Consider the following 6,631-nt stretch of genomic DNA (forward strand, 5'->3'; position numbering starts at 1 on the left):
AAGAGTCTGGCTGACCTGGAAGAGTCTGGCTGACTGGCAGATCTGGAAGAGTCTGGCTGACTGGCAGATCTGGAAGAGTCTGGCTGACTGGCAGATCTGGAAGAGTCTGGCTGACTGACGGCTCTGGCTGCTTCATGCTGACTGGTGGCTCTGGCTGCTCCATGCTGACTAGCGGCTCTGACTGCTCCATGCTGACTGGCGGCTCTGGCTGCGCCATGCAGATTGACAGCTCTGGCGGCTTCTTGCAGACTGACAGCTCTGACTGTTCCATGCAGATTAACAGCTTTGGCAGCTCCTGGCAGACTGGCCGCTCCTTGCAGACTGGCAGCTCTTTGCAGACTGGCAGCTCCTTGCAGACTGGCAGCTCCATGCAGACTGGCAACTCCATGCAGACTGGCAAACCTGGCTGCTCCATGCAGACTGACAGCTCTGGCTGCCCCATGCAGATTGGCAGCTCTAGCTGCTCCATGCAGGCTGGCAACACTGGCTGCTCCATGTAGACTGGCAGCTCTAGCTGCTCCATGCAGACTGACAGCTCTGGCTGCTCTAAGCAGACTGACAGCTCTGGCTGCCCCATGCAGACTGACAGCTCTAGCTGCTCTATGCAGACTGGCATCTCTGGCTGCTCCATGCAGACTGGCAGCTCTAGCTGCTCCATACAGGCAGGAGGCTCCGGCAGCGCTGTAGAGGAGGAAGGCTCTAGAACCGCTGAACAGGCGGGAGACTCCGACAGCGCATGAGAGGGAGAAAGCGCTGGCTGCGCTGAACAGGCGAGGCGCACTGAAGGCCTGATGCGTGGTGCTGGCACTGGTGGTATTGGGCCGAGGACACGCACAGGAAGCCTAGTGCGGGGAGCTGCTACCGGAGGGCTGGGGTGTGGAGGTGGTACTGGATAGAGGACAGGCACAGGAAGCCTGGTGCGGGGAGCTACCATCGGAGGACTGGTGTGTGAAGGTGGCACAGGATGGACTGGACCGTGAAGGTGTACTGGAGAGCCTGAGAGCAGGACTGGCACAGGACGTGCAAGGCTAGGTAGGTACACAGGAGGCCTAGTGCGTGAGGCTGGCACATTTTTCACCAGCCGACTAACACGCACCTCAGGACTAGTATGGAGCGCTGACCCAGGTGCCATTAAATCCCCACATGCTCCGTCGGACGAATATTGTACCTAAAGCACCAAACTAGCAACTCCCTCATTAATTTCTCCTCCAATTTCCCCATTAACTCCTTCACAGTCTCTGCTTCGCTCACCTCCAACACCGATTCTGGTCTCCTCCTTGGCTCTTCACGATAAACAGGGAGAGTTGGCTCAGGTCTGTCTCCTGACTCAGCCACTCCCCCTCTGAGCCCCCCCCCCAAGAAATTTTTGGGGCTTCGCCCTGCGCCGCCGTGTCTTTTTTTCCGACTCCATTCTCCTATAGCCCTCTTCGCACTGCTCCAGCGAATCCCAGGCGGGCTCCGGCACTCTCTCTGGGTTGGCCGCCCACCTGTCTATTTCTTCCCACGTCGTAATATCCATACTGTACTCCTCTCTGGGCTGCTCCTGTTTCCATCCACGTTGCCGTGCTGCCTCCTCATACCAGCGCCTCTCTGCTTTAGCCGCTTCTAATTCCTCCTTGGGGCGGCGATATTCACCAGGCTGAGCCCAGGGTCCTCTCCCGTCATGGATTTCCTCCCATGTCCAGAAATCCTTAATACGCGGCTCCTCTTTGGGCTGCTCCTGCCTGTTGACACGCTGCTCAGTCCGTGTGTGGTGGGTGATTCTGTAACGACGTTCTTCGTTTGTCGAAAGAGAGTCGGACCGAAATGCAGCATGTTGGTTCCTCATGTTCTTTAATGAAACAAATAACGGAACTAAACATGAAATAACCAATAAATACAAAACAACAAAACGGAACGTGAAACCTATTACAGCCTGACTGGTGAACACTAACACAGAGACAGGAACAATCACCCACGAAATACAAAGCGAAACCCAGGCTACCTAAATACGGTTCCCAATCAGAGACAACGAGAATCACCTGACTCTGATTGAGAACCGCCTCAGGCAGCCAAACCTATATAACACACACCCCTAATCAGCTACAATCCCAATAACTAAAAAACCCCACTAAGAATACAACAAACAATAAACCCATGTCACACCCTGGCCTGACCAACTAATTAACTAAAACACAAAATACTAAGACCAAGGCGTGACACAATTATGTTCCAACCAAAACATATTGTTATCAGATTACAGATACTGAAAACTAGATGATTACTTCTTGGAATACTTTTAAATTCAGAAATTTTGTTTGTGGAAAAAATACATTTTGAAACATTACGGTTTTCTCAACATTAAATTCAGCAAAAAAAAGGCAAAGTTGAAGTTTGTTCCACCTGAACTAGTCTGACCACAAATCGGAGACCACTATCATGACACACCAAATGCATTTGATGGATCCTTTTTGTCTTTTTCGAATGCTGCTTAAGGGGAAAGTAATCCAAAAGTAATCAGATTACGTAACTAGGTTTGGATAATCTAAAAGTTACAATTTTGGACAGGTAACAAGTAACTGTAACGGATTACATTAGAAAGAGTCACCTACCCAACCCTGACTGGTCTGCTTTTTCAGGCTGCAATAAATTATGCATCCTCCAGATGAGGCTGTTTAATATCATTTTTTTCAATCACCTTGGCACATTTTTCAGATGTAAGTGGTATATTAAAAAAATTCTAAGTACCAAACTCTAAACTGATAACACTTGTAATGCCACCTATCTTATGTTCAGAACTTCATTGTGTATTCATTGGAGTTTCACAAAGAGAACATTTTGTTTCGTTACCAGAAATGGTAGGCTCATGATTTAGTCATTTTAACTACCATTTAATCCAATAGAAAAAAATACAAGACACACATTTCAAAACTCTTCTTTTTGAAGTGCTGAATTGAAAGATGGTAATAATAATATATGGTAAGTTTAAGTTTCCATACAGTCTTTGACTACATCTTCCCTATATCTTATAAAGAGACAGGTGATACTGTATCAGTTGACAAGTCATGTAGGAAAGGTGATCTTGTACAATGTTGCATGGGGCCTCCCACTCTTTCTATTCTGGTTAGAGCCACTTTGCGCTGTTCTGTGAAGGGAGTAGTACACAGCATTGTACGAGAACTTCAGTTTCTTGGCAATTTCTCACATGGAATAACCTTCATTTTCAAAACAAGAATATACTGCCGAGTTTCAGAAGAAAGGTCTTTCTTTCTGGCCATTTTGCGCCTGTAATTTAACCCACAAAACGCTGATGCACCAGATACTCAACTAGTTCTAAAGAAGGCCAGTTTTATTGCTTCTTTAATCAGAACAACAGTTTTCAGCTGTTCTAACATAATTGCAAAAGGGTTTTCTAATGATCAATTAGCCTTTTAAAATTATAAACTTGGATCAGCTAACACAACAATGGGCCTCTGTATGCCTGTGTAGATATTCCATTAAAAAAATCAGCCGTTTCCAGCTACAATAGTTATTTACAACATTAACAATGTCTACACTGTATTTCTGATTTATTTTATGTTATTTTAATGGACAGAAAATGTGCTTTTCTTTCAAAAACAAGGACATTTCTAAGTGACCCCAAACTTATGAACGGTAGTATATATATATATATGAAACAAAAGTGGCAAGGTGGCACATTTAAGTTGGTTATGTTGTGCAATGGAAGTTGTTTTCTGTTGGTGGTGAGCAAACATGTCCAACAAAAATATACAATATGACACCGATTGGTGTCACCGCCTTAGTCAGTATGTGTTATACCTGTGCTGGTTGCCATCTCGTTAGTGGGAAGGGGTTTCACCTGGTGCTGGCCCAGATGCTATTTAAGAGTGGCTGGCCTAATACTTCAGCTGTCTTGAAAGGAGTTTAGTGTGACTTTTTCTTTTGTTTGCCTCTTTTTGGACACATTTAGTAGGTATCTGTTTGTTGTTGCTTGACAACTTTTAGTGAACATCCTCATGAGTATCTTTCAGAAGCCCTCATTAAACACCACCTGTTTTGGTTGTTGTTCAGTGACTGATAATTCCCCCTTCTGTTTGAGTGACATTTTTAGTGTTCTTGCTGAGGAATGTAACAATTCACACCCCTGAGTCAATGCATGTTGGACTCAAATTTGGCAGAAATTCCAGTTCTGAGTCTTTCTGGGTAGGTCTGTAAAGAACTTTGCTCACCTGGATTGTACAATATTTTCACATTTTGAATACCGTCAAGCTCTGTTGGTTGTTGTTCATTGCTAGTCAGCCATTTAAGTCTGCCACACATTTTCAAGATGATTCAAGTCAATACTGTAACTAGTCCACTCGGGAACAGTCAATGTTTTCTTGGTAATCAACTTGTGTAATTTGGCTGTGATTGAGGTTACTGTCTTGTTGAAAGGTGAATTTGTCTCCCAGTGTCTGGTTGAAAGCAGATAACCAGCTTTTCCTCTAGGATTTTGCCTGTGCCTCATTCAGCTTTTTTATCCTGAAAGACTCCAGTCCTTAATGATTACAAGCATGCCCATAACATGATGAAACCAGTATGTTTGAAAATATGGAGTGGTACTCAATGTATTAGATTTGCCCCAAACATAACACTTTGTATTCAGGACAAGAAGTGAATTGCCTTGACACATTTGTTGCAGTATTGCTTTAGTGCCTTGTTGCACTGTCTTAGGTTAATATTGTGGCAAAACTACAACATTGTAGATACATCCTCAGTTTCTCCTATCACAGCCACTCTGTAACGGTTTTAAAGTCACCATTGGCCTCGATGAAATCCCTGAGCGGTTTACTTTCTCCGGCAATTGAGTTAGGAAAGATGCCGGTATCTTTAATGGTGTATTGATACACCATCCAATTAAGTGATAATTCCATCAAAGCCGGTGTTTGGAGGATATTGGCACGCGTGTTAGATCCAATATATCCTCCGAACACCAGTTTCGAGAACATTATCACTTTTATACAACGGGTTACCAACATATTCAAATGATTGACATATTTTCATAACATTATTTTTGATGAATGTATTCATACTATTTCATTCTTCCACAAGATATAGTCCTGACACAAATCTAGGGTTTTACTAACCAAGCCGACGGGTTGTTCGTTCTATCGTTTCGGTTGCTACAGACTCGACCCAGTCAAAGTATTTTTGTTCAGTATCTATGGACGTGACCCAGCCGTTTGTTCAAAATGTTCCATTGCCGTACTCGCTGATTACATTCATATCCCTTGCTTGCTAATTTACAGTCACGTGTGACGACCCTCCCACACTGTCCGCCGAATTCTTTCTCTTTGCTATTGTTTTCCTTAATAGGATGTCGATGGGTGGAGCTGGGAGGGTTGTCAACGAAATGGGACACATCTGGGCTTGGGTGTGTCCCGGGAATAAATGCACCTTTCTTCCCCCCATACATTGAAGAGACTCTCTCCACACATGCATACTGTTTTTGGTTGTGGCATTTTGGGTCTTTGTGTGCATTTTGTTTTGAACTCTCATTATCAGCATCTATGCGTGCATACAGTGACTACACACACACCACTGTTATTTGTATATAGTTTACTTCATACAAGAGCGTTGTCTCCCTCTTTGTTATGGGCAACAAGCCGCATCGTAACACAGAATAACAGCAACGTAGCTACATTTGCATTTAAAGCTGTCTTCTCGTGACATTTATTTGGATAACAATGAGCTAATGAGGAGCGATTTCGCCTGGCACAGAAAATGTGCTCACTCGTCAGGACACTGTTGTTCAGAGAAGCTAGTCAACAAAACAGCTAACACAATCACTTCAAAATGAATCTAGAAAGACTGTAAACTAGCTGCACTTAGTTTTGTGTGACCTTTAAAAAAAAAAAAAAAAAAGGCATGGTTCTGACTGGTTGAGAAACACTGCCTGTCTCGTCCCGTCCCCTACACGTTCATTACTATGGGACAGTTGGAGATCGAATTTGAATATTGAAACAATGTTGCAAATGTTAGAGACAGACGGCAACAGGTTTATACAAATCTCCGCTGTTGAAAATGAGACAGTGGAATGCGCAGTCAGATGGAACAAAGAAATATACATTTTAACATATATTTAGCCGGAGGTAACTTGTGGAATATACACCGTCTGGAAAGTGGTTTAAACCATTCAGGATTAGACCCACCCGTTGTAAAAAAAAAAAAAAAATTTTTAAAGTGTAACTTCACCATGCTCAAAGGGATATTTTACCCATCGACCACTAGGTGGCCTTTATGAGCCACCGGAAAACATCCCTGGTCTTGGTGGTTGAATCTGAAATTCACTGCTTGACTGAAGGACCTTACAGCGATGAGGTAGTCATTCAAAAATCATGTTTAACACTATTGAACACAGTGAGTCCATGCAACTTATTACGTCACTTTTTAAGCAAAGTTTTACTCCTGAATTTATTTAGGCTTGCCTTAACAAAGTTGAATACTTATTTACTCAAGAGATTTCAGCTTTTCATTTTTTCATTTGTGAACAGTTCTAAAAACAACTCCACTTTGACATTGCTGTATTGTGTGTCGGCCAGTGACAAATCTCAATTGAATCCATTTTAAATTCCGCCTATAACGCGAAATGTGGAAAAAGTCCGGGGGTGTG

This window comes from Oncorhynchus masou, chromosome 28 (assembly GCF_036934945.1).
Source record: "Oncorhynchus masou masou isolate Uvic2021 chromosome 28, UVic_Omas_1.1, whole genome shotgun sequence".
NCBI lineage: Eukaryota > Metazoa > Chordata > Actinopteri > Salmoniformes > Salmonidae > Oncorhynchus > Oncorhynchus masou.